Source organism: Octopus sinensis, linkage group LG2 (genome assembly GCF_006345805.1).
Source record: "Octopus sinensis linkage group LG2, ASM634580v1, whole genome shotgun sequence".
Lineage (NCBI taxonomy): Eukaryota > Metazoa > Mollusca > Cephalopoda > Octopoda > Octopodidae > Octopus > Octopus sinensis.
In genome coordinates, this window is record NC_042998.1 from 53,705,174 (window position 1) to 53,719,034 (window position 13,861).

Below are 13,861 nucleotides of genomic sequence, written 5' to 3' on the forward strand. Positions count from 1 at the left end.
TGTTTTGCAAAATAGTGGTTTTGTCTCGAATTAATATTATATATATATATATATAATATATATATATATATTAATAAATATTAGGGAATAAATCCAAATTTACAGGGAAAAAATCAGATTAGGATTAATCCAATTTTATAGTAAAATATTATATAATATAATTCGAGACAAAACCACTATTTTGCAAAACAAACAAGGAAAGACTTAATCAATACATAAAATTTTTATATAAAGAAAAAAACCGCCACTACAATCATTTCATGTCTTCAATGACATTCGTCAGGTGGATTTTCGATCTCCTAATCTGTTTTAATTTATGAATTAATTAAATTAAATTAAAACAGATTAGGAGATCGAAAATCCACCTGACGAATGTCATTGAAGACATGAAACGATTGTAGTGGCGGTTTATTTCTTTATATAAAAATTTTATGTATTGATTAAGTCTTTCCTTGTTTGTTTTGCAAAATAGTGGTTTTGTCTCGAATTAATATTATATATATATATATATATATTATATATATATATATATAGGGAGAGATTACGAAAAAAACAAAAGACGAAGATAGGTGGTGTACAAAACAAACAGATGTATTAGTATAACGCTCTGGAATAGAAAAAGTCTTTTACGTTTCAAGCCTACGCTCTTCTACAGAAAGGGACACAGAAAAAACAAGGAAAGAGACATGGAAAGAAAAAAAATGTGTGTAGTGGCTAAAAATCTATCATGGTGACGGACTCGGACAGAAGGGTCACACACGAGAGGGAAAGTAGGAGAGATAACAAAGTAAAGATGACCCCCCAACATGAAGGTGCGTGTGTGTATAAGAGAGTGTATATGCATGTGAAAGAGGGCTAGTGGTCTGGGTGTGTATGTGTAGGTGTGAAAATGTGGGGATGGGTGTGTGGGTGGTGTGTTGTGATGTGATGTGTAAAGTTGTATGGTGTAGTGTGGTATGGTATGATGTTGTTGGGAGGTGGGGAGGCGAGAGTGGGGAAAGCACAGTGGGGTGTGGGCTCGGCTGAGGGTTGGGGTAGAGTTGGGGTTTGTGGTAGGCAAGGGTGGAGGTAGAGGTGGGGAGGAGTTAGATGAAAAGGGGGAAGAGTTGAGCCCAAATGGTATAAAAGAGTGAAAAGAGACGATTAATCCCTGTTCACGGCGCAAGCGGGAGTCTGGATGGCCTCTGTGCAAGGACAATGTGAATACAGACAGGTGTTGCAAGGAGTAACCGGTGGAGCAGAAATGGTGTGAGACCGGGGTGTCGTTGCCGAGGCAGATGTCTCGGAGGGGTTCCTCGAACCGGTCAGCCAAATGGCATCCCGTTTGTCCGATGTACAGAGAATGGCAGAGAGAGCAGGAGATGCAATAGATGATATTGCTGGAGTGTGTGTGTGTGTATATAGTTGCTATATATGTATAGTCCAAGCTATAACATTTTCGTTGTAATGTGTATATATATATATATATTTCAAAACGGGATGCCCCTGGGAGCTCCTCTATGCCGATGACCTAGCTCTCATAGCAGAATCACTACCGGAACTAGAAGAGAAATTTCGGGTGTGGAAGCAAGGGTTGGAATCAAAGGGCCTTAGAATAAATGTAGCAAAGACCAAAGTATTAGTAAGCAGCAAGAGGTACTCAGCACACATCCCCTCGGGTAGGTGGCCCTGCTCAACCTGTAGGAAAGGTACAGGTAGAAACTCCATAAGATGCACCCAATGTAAGTTATGGACACATAAGAGGTGCAGCAACATTAAAGGAAATTAACAGATAAGATAGCTTTCATGTGCGGCAGATGCACAGGGACAATAGACACAACAGACACTCAGAAAACAGATTCCATCACACTCCAGGGAGAGAAACTAGAAGTAGTTGATAGTTTCCGCTACCTGGGTGACCAAGTTAGTAGCGGAGGTGGATGCACAGAGAGTATCACCACTAGAATACGAATAGCCTGGGCAAAGTTCAGAAAGCTCCTACCCCTACTGGCAACAAAAGGTCTCTCCCTCAGAGCAAAAGGTAGATTGTATGATGCATGTGTGCGAACTGCCATGCTTCACGGTAATGAAACATGGGCTGTGACTGCAGAAGACATGCGTAGACTTGAAAGAAATGAAGCTAGCATGATCCGCTGGATGTGTAGTGTCAGTGTGCACGCAAAACAGAGTGTAAGTATCCTGAGAGAAATGCTGGATATAAGAAGCATCAGATGTGGTGTGCAAGAGCGACGCTTGCGATGGTATGGTCATATGCTGCGGATGGATGAAGAGAGATGTGTGAAGAAGTGCCACTCCCAAACAGTTGAAGGTATCAGGGGGAGAGGTAGACCCAGGAAGACATGGGATGAGGTGGTCAAGCATGACCTCAGAGCATTGGGCCTCACTGAGGCAATGGCGAAGGACCGAGATCTCTGGAGATATGCTGTGACTACAAAGACCCGGGCTGCTTTCTGCAGCAATTCCACATACCCCCTACCCATTCTAAGTACCCCGGATCCCCAAAGTACCCTGGATCCCCAAAGTACCCCGATCCCCAAAGTACCCCGATCCCCAAAGTACCCCGGACCTCGTTGCCCCCGTGCCGCTGACACGTTAAAATGCTCGAACCGATCGTGACGATGCCGGACCCTCCGGCCCCTGTGCAGGTGGCACGTAAAAAGCACCCAATCCACTCACGGAGTGGTTGGCGTTAGGAAGGGCATCCAGCCGTAGAAACTCTGCCAGATTCAGACTGGAGCCTGGAGCGGCCCCTGGCTTCCCAGACCCGGTCGAACCGTCCAACCCGTGCTAGCGCGGAAAGCGGACGTTAAACGATGATGATGATGATGATGATGATGATAGGGAGAATTCACAAAAAAACAAAATGTGTGAGTATATGTATATATATATATATATATAAATTTAATAAGGGTAGAAATTGATATTAATCAATTAAAACCAGTGGCCCAGTATATTAAAAAAATCTGAAGATTAAAATATTTTTACATACAAAATTTAAAGGACTGACCACTCTTAGTGGTCAGTCCTTTAAATTTTATATTTATATATATATATATATAATATATATATATATATATATAGTTGCTATATATATATGTATAGTCCAGGATATAAAATTTCTGTTGTAATATATATATATAGAGAGAGAATTCACAAAAAAACAAAATGTGTGAGTATATATATATATATATATATATATATATATACATACTTTCATATAATATATATCTAGTCACATTTATGCTCATAAATGCACTTAATCTCAAATACACCCATTTGCAAGAGTTAGTGTGTATGGGTAATCCTTGCAAATATTCAGTCTTAAATAATGCAAAATATTTTGCGGTTGCTTCAGTATGGAAATATGCTCTCAAATAGTTAAACAGATATGCAGTTTTAATCTCTTATATGCTTACTTTAGCATTAATCCCATGTATGTATTCCAAATCGAATGAATTAAAAACATATATCTTAAGACTACTTTAATATTAACTTTGCGAATAGTTAAACGGATACATAGTTAAATCATATATATGCTTACGTTAGCACTTCTTTGTATATATATTTACATATTCTATAAATAAATCTCTACTTATACACTGAATTAAATAAAATGTTTCAAGGTAGCTTTATATCAAAGTAGATTAATGGATGATTTAACAGGTATACATGGATACATTTGAATTACCTATATGCAAACTTAGACCCTGCTCTACTTAAGTCACATGTTTACAGACATTCTGACAAAACATCTATCTACCTATGTTTATATATGTATATATGTGTGTATGTGTATGTATATATATGTGTATGTGTGTGTGTGTGTGTGTGTAAGTATGAATACTATAATAAAGCTCTTGTAATCTTCATAATATTTCAAGACATTTTTGACATTAGAATAAATTTACAAATAATTACTGCCTCTCTTATGAAAACCAGTTATGTAAGGTTTTGGTTACAATATGACTCATCATCGTCATCTGGTTGACCAACTTGCTCAAACCAATGCAACTCTTCCATGCCAGATGTCAAGATCAACCATTGTGGTAAGAATGCCTGCCTTGAGTTTTAATCACATTGATCTTTTGTAAGCTAAAATATCTCATCTGCACATAGGTGTAGGAGTGGCTGTGTGGTAAGTAGCTTGCTTACAAACCACATGGTTCCAGGTTCAGTCCCACTGCATGGCACCTTGGGCAAGTGTCTTCTACTATAGCCTCGGGCCGACCAAAGCCTTGTGGGTGAATTTGGTAGATGGAAACTGAAAGAAGCCCGTCATATATATATATATATATATATATATATATATATGTATGTATGTGTATGTATATGTTTGTACGTCTGTGTTTGTCCCCACAACATCGCTTGACAACCAATGCTGGTGTTTTTACGTCCCAGTAACTTAGCAGTTCAGCAAAAGAGACCGATAGAATAAGTACTAGGCTTACAAAGAATAAGTCCTAAGGTCGATTTGCTTGACTAAAGGCAGATCTCCAGCATGGCCACAGTCAAATTACTGAAACAAGTAAATGAGTAAAGAGTAAGAGTATACCATGACTACAGATGATAGCAGTAGTTCACCAACTGGTCTGGTTGATCCTGGTCATTGACAGTTTTTTGTCTGTTCATCTGCTCAGCATCTGGTGAAATTCACCACTGATTCAGTATGATTCATTTGCTGAAATACTTCCCATCCACCATACAGCATGCCGTGATTTCAACATTCCCTGGTTCAGGTGGTTAGATGCTATTTTACCCATAGGTGGGACTCCAACAAGTGCAACTACTCCAGGTCAGACAAGACCTGAGAACAAAAATAGATAAAGCCCTGAAACTCCTGATCCAGGGCCCCTCTACTAGATGCAGCTTAAAATCAAAACTGGGACATAATGTTATAACTAAACTTGTAAGTTAAGTCAGAACTAAATAAAATATTTCAAAATAGATTTTGTGTGAACATAGACTTCTAATTGATTAGCCATTTAACATTCAGATTACTCAATCAAATCTAATGCTTATTTGTTCACATTGTTTTAAATTAATCATATGCTATCTCATAGCTTCAAGATTTCAAAGATGTAATTGTTTATTTTTAGAATAACATTATAGGATAGATGGCTGAGGCCTGATCTGGCCAGTTTGAACATAAAACAGGTGGAATACTTGGGCTGCACATGACCAGTTTGAATGCTAAAGGGTTAAATGAGCAAGCAGGTATGACTGAAAAAATACCAGGAGTGGCTGTGTGGTAAGTAGCTTGCTTACCAACCACATGGTTTTGGGTTCAGTCCCACTGTGAGGCAACTTGGGCAAGTGTCTTCTTCTATAGACTCAGGCCAACCAAAGCCTTGTGAGTGGATTTGGCAGACAGAAACTGAAAGAAGCCCATCATATATATATATATATATATATATACATATATATATGTATGTATGTATGTGTGTGTGTGTATGAATACTATAATAAAGCTCTTGTAATCTTCATAATATTTCAAGACATTTTTGACATTAGAATAAATTTACAAATGATTATTGCCTCTCTTATGAAAACCAGTTATGTAAGGTTTTGGTTACAATATGACTCATCATCGTCATCTGGTTGACTGGCTTGCTCAAACCAATGCAACTCTTCCATGCCAGATGTCAAGATCAACCATTGTGGTAAGAATGCCTGCCTTGAGTTTTAGTCACACTGATCTTTTGTAAGCCAAATATCTCATCTGCACATAGGTGTAGGAGTGGCTGTGTGGTAAGTAGCTTGCTTACAAACCACATGGTTCCAGGTTCAGTCCCACTGCATGGCACCTTCGGCAAGTGTCTTCTACTCTAGCCTTGGGCCGACCAAAGCCTTGTGGGTGGATTTGGTAGATGGAAACTGAAAGAAGCCCGTCATATATATGTATATATATATATATATATATATATATATATATATATATATATATATGTATGTGTGTGTATATGTTTGCATGTCTGTGTTTGTCCCCACAACATCACTTGACAACCGATGCTGGTGTGTTTACATCCCAGTAACTTAGCAGTTCAGCAAAAGAGACCGACAGAATAAGTACTAGGCTTACAAAGAATAAGTCCTAGGGTCGATTTGCTCGACTAAAGGCAGAGCTCCAGCATGGCCACAGTCAAATGACTGAAACAAGTAAAAGAGTAAAGAGTAAGAGTATACCATGACTACAGATGATAGCAGTAGTTCACCAACTGAACTGTTTGATCCTGGTCATTGACAGTTTTTTGTCTGTTCATCTGCTCAGCATCTGGTGAAATTCACCACTGATTCAGTATGATTCATTTGCTGAAATGCTTCCCTTCCACCATACAGCATGCCGTGATGCTATTTTACCCATAGGTGGGACCCCAACAAGTGCAACGACTCCAGGTCAGACAAGACCTGAGAACAATAATAGATAAAGCCTGGAAACGCCTGATCCAGGGCCCCTCTACTAGATGCAGCTTAAAATCAAAACTGGGACATAATGTTATAAGTTAAGTGAAAACTAAATAAAATAATTCAAAATAGATTTTGTGTGAACATAGACATCTAATTGATAAGCCATTTAACATTCAGATTACTCAATCAAATTTAATGCTTATTTGTTCACATTGTTTTAAATTAATCCTATGCTATCTCATAGCTTCAAGATTTCAAAGATATAATTGTTAATGTTTGGAATAACATTATAGGGTAAATGGCTGAGGCCAGATCTGGCCAGTTTGAACATAAAACAGGTGGAATACTTGGGCTGAATATGACCAGTTTGAATGCTAAAGGGTTAAATGAGCATGCAGGAATGACTGAAAAAATACCAGGAGTGGCTGTGTGGTAAGTAGCTTGCTTACCAACCAAATGGTTTCGGGTTCAGTCCCACTGTGAGGCAACTTGGGCAAGTGTCTTCTTCTATAGACTCAGGCCAACCAAAGCCTTGTGAGTGGATTTGGCAGACAGAAACTGAAAGAAGCCCATCATATATATATATATATATATATATATATATATATATGTATGTATGTATGTGTGTGTATATGTTTGTGTGTCTGTGTTTGTCCCCCCCCACCAACATCGCTTGACAACCGATGCTGGTGTGTTTACATCCCAGTAACTTAGCGGTTTGGCAAAAGGGACCAATAGAATAAGTACTAGGCTTAAAAAGAATAAGTCCTGGGGTCGATTTGCTCAACTAAAGGCGGTGCTCCAGCATGGCTGCAGTCAAATGGCTGAAACAAGTAAAAGAGTAAAAAAGAGAGTAAAAAGTGTACATATGTACTGTTTGGGTTTTATTCATGTGGGTCTTTTGCAAGCTGAAATATCTCATCTGTGCATACCACAACAACAGATGATAACAACTGATGAGGCAGAGTGCATGATTGCATTCCTTTGACATCTCTCTGTAAAACATTTTGTTGGGTGATACGCTGTGCTTGAGAAGACCTGCTAAGCCAAGTGAAATTGTAGTCTTGGCCGATACTAGTGCTGTGTAACTGGCACCTATACCAGTAGCACATAAAATGCATCCTTCAAATGTTGGGCCTCATGGCAGCAGTGACGAGTGAACAAGACCTTTGTCGATATACCATACTTGAGAAGACCTGCCAAACCAAGTGAGATTGAAGTTTTAGCCAATGCCAGTGTTACATAACTGGCACCCATGCTGGTGGCACGTAAAAAAGTACCCACTACCCTCTTAGGTATTAGGAATACCTTGGATATTCTTCACTTCTTTCTCTCCTACATCTTCTACTTCTGTCCCTCTCCTCATTTCGTCTATTATTTTTCCTGTCTGTCTTCCTCAAATTCTGTTAGTTGTAGTTGTTGTTGTTACTGCTGGTGCTGAAGCAGTTGTTGGTTTGTTGTAGTTCTTCATTGTTGTCACTTTCATCATCACCATCATCGTCATCATTATTGCTGTCATCATCATCGACATTATTTTAACCAACAACATCTTGGGTGTTCATAATACCCTCTTGGGTATTAGGAAGGGCATCCAATTGTAGAAACCATGCCAAATCAGATTGGAACCTGGTGCAGCTCTTCAGCTTACCAATTTTTAGTTAAATAGTCTAACCCATGCCAGCAGGTAAGACAGACAAATGATGGAGATGATGATGATATGTATATGTGTGTGAGTACGCGTGTGTGTGTGTGTGTTTGAGCATGAATTTATGTGAAGGTGCATGGCTTAGTAGTCAGGGTATTTGGTTCATGACCTTATGATCAGGAGTTCAATTCCCAGCAGTAAGTTTTATCAGGATACATAAATGTTGCTCAATTATATTTCAGTATATATGAATACATGTGAAGGTGCATGGCCTAGTGGGTTAGGCTGTTGCACTCAAATCTTCTAGATCGTTGGTTCAATTTCCAGACTCAGTGATACATTGTGTTCTTGAGCAAAACACTTCATTTCACGTTGCTCCAGTCCCATTTTCGACCAGACAGAAATGTTGATCTGCCTGCTCACCTAGCCTAAGGAGTGGTATCATTTGAAGGCTAAAACAATGCAAAGTGCATTGTGACCAGCAATGTGTAACAACATCTGATACTCTGGTAGGCCATGTCATATATATATATACATATGAATATAAGTAATTACTATTAGGCCTGGTTTTCTTTCAGCAATGTTTATGGCTAGGAGGAAAATGCTTGAATAGAATTTAAAAAAAAAGACATTGCAATTAGTCTTACAACTTATATGTTGTAGCATGTATGGCGGTGAGCTGGCAGAAACATTAGCATGCCGGGAGAAATGCTTAGCGGTATTTCGTCTGCCACTACATTCTGAGTTCAAATTCCGCCGAGGTCGACTTTGCCTTTCGTCCTTTCGGGGTCGATTAAATAAGTACCAGTTATGCACTGGGGTCGATATAATTGACTTAATCTGTTTGTCTGTCGTTGTTTGTCCCCTCTGTGTTTAGCCCCTTGTAGGTAGTAAAGAAATAGCTCGTAGCATGTACAACAATGACTTTCTGGACAATGATGATTCAGAACCTCTTATAATACTCACTAATTTACAAGCAGGAACTTCAAATTCCATGGAACTGCAGACTAGTTTACTGGTACCATTGCACAGTGCAGTATTAATAAACTTGTGACACAAACAAACCTACACCTGTTGTGGGAGGCACACACAAAGACACATTCACACACACACATATATATATACACACATACATACATTTATTAACACGCACACACACTTCACCCTCCCCCATATATATTTTATGAAGTTATTGGTTGTGATCAGTGAGAAAATTACCTGTAGTTTTTACATTTATTATGTTCCTAGCAATGTAGGCAACTCCTCAAACCTACTGGGCAGAGATACATAACACCTTTATTAATGGAGGTAGGAATACAATCTTAGTCAGCATGGGTTGTGAAAAAAAGCTGAAACAAAATTCTTCAAAGCACAAGCCTTTTCTGGGTCAGATGGAACTGTTTATCTTTGACTAGTTCCACTTGTGTCTGAAAGGGATCAGTTTATGTATGATTTCTGTTCACTAGTGAGTAAGCAGGGAATTCCATGTCTTCAACATGAATTTTCTCTCATAGCGGTACTAACTAAACATCTCACTTTGGGAATTTAAGAAGGCCCAGGTCAAGCGAATATTTTATGATCCTTGCCTTCTTGGCCAAGCAAAATTTGCATCATCTGCCTACATTGAGGTATGGTTCAGGTAGTTCTAGGAGCTTACATTGAATCCTGCATGGTGTTCTCTCTTTTTTTAAACACTGTATGTAGTTGGTCAAAGATGTAACACCTCTTAGGATCCTAAAAGAGAAATTATATAAGCATGTGTGTGTGTATATATGTGTATGTGTATGGCAAGCTTTCACAAAATTTTCATTTACCAAATTCCCTCACAAGGCATTGATCAGCCTGAGATTATGATAGAAAAGTGTTGCAGAGTATACTTAGTGTTACACTTAGAAGCCAGTCTTTATTTCATTAGGGATTGAACTTGAATAAAAACACTTGGAGATTATGGTACTTGGTGGAGTCAACAGTAAGATGCTTTTCGTACCTAATTCAGTGCACACTGCCATGCTTGGTTCAATTTCTTTTAAATGAGCATTTTCATTTTGCTTGGAACTTGACCAAATCAGTAGCAGTCAAACACAGTTAGTACAGTGGATTATAAGCTCCAACTTAAGAATTATGTCAGAGGGCTATGTTAAATCGGAAACATATCATTATTGCTATAAAAGATAGCTCTCTGTTCTGTATAAGACAGTCATGTCTCATAAGCCAACATCATCTGAAGCAACACGAACTCATAACTAAGTACCAGTATACTCCTTCTCTTCCTTCTCCTTCGGCTGCATCTTCACTTCTTTCTCTCCTACATCTTCTACATCTGTTCCTCTCCTCATTTCTTCAGTTATTTTCCTTGTCTGTCTTCCTCAAATTCTGTTTGTTGTAGTTGTTGTTGTTACTGCTGGTGCTGAAGTAGATGTTGGTGTGTTGCAGTTCTTTATTGTCGTCTCTTTCATCATCACCATCGTCATCATCATTATCGCTGTCATCATCATCGGCATCATTTTAAATGACAACATCTATTTTTTTTTTACTTTTCCCCCCACATCATCTCATTTGTTATTTCAGTCATAATGCTAAAGATATTAACAATTTTACACAAACATAAACTCACCCACATATATAAATATGCATATATATATATATATATATAGATAGATAGATAGATAGATAGATAGATAGATAGATAGATAGATAGATAGATAGATAGATAGATGATGTATATTTATTTATATACATACTTACATGTATACATACATATATATTTATATACATGTATGCATACAAGCATATATATATATATACTCACATATACACACATGCAAATATATATATATATATACACACATGCATATATATATATACACACATATATATATACACGCAGACATATATATATATATATATATGTATATATGAATGTATGTATGTATGTGTGTACGTATACATATGCCCATACATATGTGTGTGTGTGATTGCTCATCATCATTTCCATACAAATGGATCCTGTTCATTCTTCCAAAATTAGTAAACCATATTATATATTCAGATATTATAAATATCTGGATTATATTAAAACAATGGAAAGCCTTTGTAATCTTCATTCGTTATTTGCTCTCTTTTCCATTTTCTTTATGATTTTATATGCAAATCCCATGTTTTCAGAAGTGAACTGAGTCATTCTACAATGGTACCATAAAGCATGAAACCATTGTCTGAGAATAATCAATTCATATGAAACAAAAACGATGAATACACTTGCAATTTGGGAATAAAGATAATCTACATTATGTATGAGTGTATGTGTATGTATGTACATATATATGTATATACATGTGTGAGCATGTATGTATACATATAAATATGCACACACAATATATATATATATAAAATATAAATATACGATATATATATATATATATATATATATATATATATATATATATATATTATAATATGTACTCACTCACACATATATATATATTATATATATATATCTATGATATATATATAATAGATTATATATATATAGTATATATTATATATATATATCACATATATATGTATAATATATATATCATATTTATATTATAAAATACATATAAATATTATATATAGTATATAGTATATATATCATCATCATTAGCATTTAACATCCGTTTTCTATGCTATATATATATATAAAGAGGCATATCTCAACTTAAGTCATTTCAATCTAAGTTGTTCACAATTATACGTCGATTCTCGAAAGTAATATATGGAAAAATAAAAGTTAAATCAAGTCAATTTACTCGACTTTATGTCTGTCTGCCACAAATATTGGAATTGTAAAATCACTAGAAAACCGTTAAAAGCTCATAAAATCATGTTACTGTACAATAACTATGAATAAAGTCATATAAAATCATATCAAAATACGTTCTGTAAATGTTAAGATACACACCATAAAGTAGTGTAGCTTAGTGAATGAAATCATGAAATCAGCTGTGTTGTCTTATTTATCTGTCTTTTGGAGCTCATATTGCACTGTAGTTCCAGTATCTACCATTAGGCGTCATTCTCACTCGTGACTCCCATGATTGTTTTGAATTCAGATTTGTTTATATCTGTTTATCAGCTACTTTCTCATTCTCATTCATTTGTGATTTTATTTTTTTTCCCCTAGCTCATAAGAAAATTCATTGTGAAGGTGCTAAGTGTCATGCTATAACACTGGATAATATACTAGCTATGATAAAATGCCATGATAAAGGGGAAAAATGGTAGCAGTTGCACAATCTTTTGGGATAAATTGGACAACTGTATTGATGATTGTACATAATAAGGACAAGATTTTAGCACATATTAAATCTGAAGCCCCAGGGATGAAGAACACTGTCATCAATAAGAAAAGAAGCAAAATCTTTGAAGAAATGGAAAGTCTTCTTTCTCTTTGGATTGTTAGGTTGAATTGTCAGCATGCTAGAAAGTGTTGTCTTTGTTAGAGGACCTGAAGAAAAAATATCCATATGAGAACGATGTAGAGTTCAAGGCAAGTCAAAGATGGTTCATGAGATTTAGGGAGTGAAGAAGTTATCACTCCATTAAGAAGCAAGGCAAAAGTGCATCAGCTGACAAACAAGCAGCGGCAGAATTTCTTAATGCATTAAAGAAAAATCATTGAAGAAAATGGGTTTCTTCCTGAACAGATTTTTAATGTAGATGAAACTGAATTGTATTGGAAAAAATTGCCAGACCATTCATTCATTTCTAAGGAGGAGAAATCTATTTCAGGCTGCAAGGTCTCAAAGAATGTGTGACCATCATTTTGGGAGGTAATTGTGCAGGAGACTTTAAGTTAAAGCCATTGCTTATGCATGATGCACACAGCCTCTGTGTACTGAAGAACATACCAAAGGCATCTCTCCCTGTTACATGGATGGCTAATTCAAAAGCATGGATTACTGTTGTTGTTTTTGAAGATTGGTTCTTCAATAATTTTATCCCAGCAGCAGAGAAGGACTGTAAGGAGAAGGGGATTCCTTTTTAGGTTTTATTTATCTTAGATAATGTTCCTGGCCACCCACAAAACACTGTAGATTTTAACCTCCATTGTTACCATTGTATACCTCCTTCTGAACACCACGTCTTTTCTGCAGCAAATAGATCAAGGAATAATTGCTATCTTCAAGTGTTACTATATGAAGCATACACTGTGGCAAGCAATAGCTGCAACTGATCTTGATGAGTCCATCACACTTCGTGACTTTTGGTAGAGATAAGATATCTACTAGGCTGTACAGAAGACAGCAATGGCTTGGAATGATGTACAGAGTATGGCTATGAATGGTGTGTGGAAGAAGCTATGCCCGCAATTCGTGAATGATTGTAATGGGTTTGATAATGTTGCCATCAACAAAACTTTGGTGACTATGAGCAAAGAACTGGAAATGGATTTGGAGGAGGAGGATATCACAGATTTATTTTAAAAAGACAAGCAGCTGCTGATGAATGAGGCTTTGATAGAGCTTCACAAGCATCAAAATAAAGAAGAAGAGGAAGTCGAACATGAACCACATCACTTTATCATTAAAAAATGCAAGCATTTGCATATATCAAAAAAGGTCTTTCTATGATTAAGGATAGGGGCTTGTTATGAAGCTTTTGCTCTTATGATGTAATCTTTGATGAAAAGAGAATAGTTCAAGAAACTCTCGACCAGTTTTTTAAGCACTTCGAACAACAAGAACAGCCAGAGTCAACTGTTGATATTGATGATCCACAGTCATCTAAATCTGCGATATAAACTACCAGATTGTATGTAAGTATTGG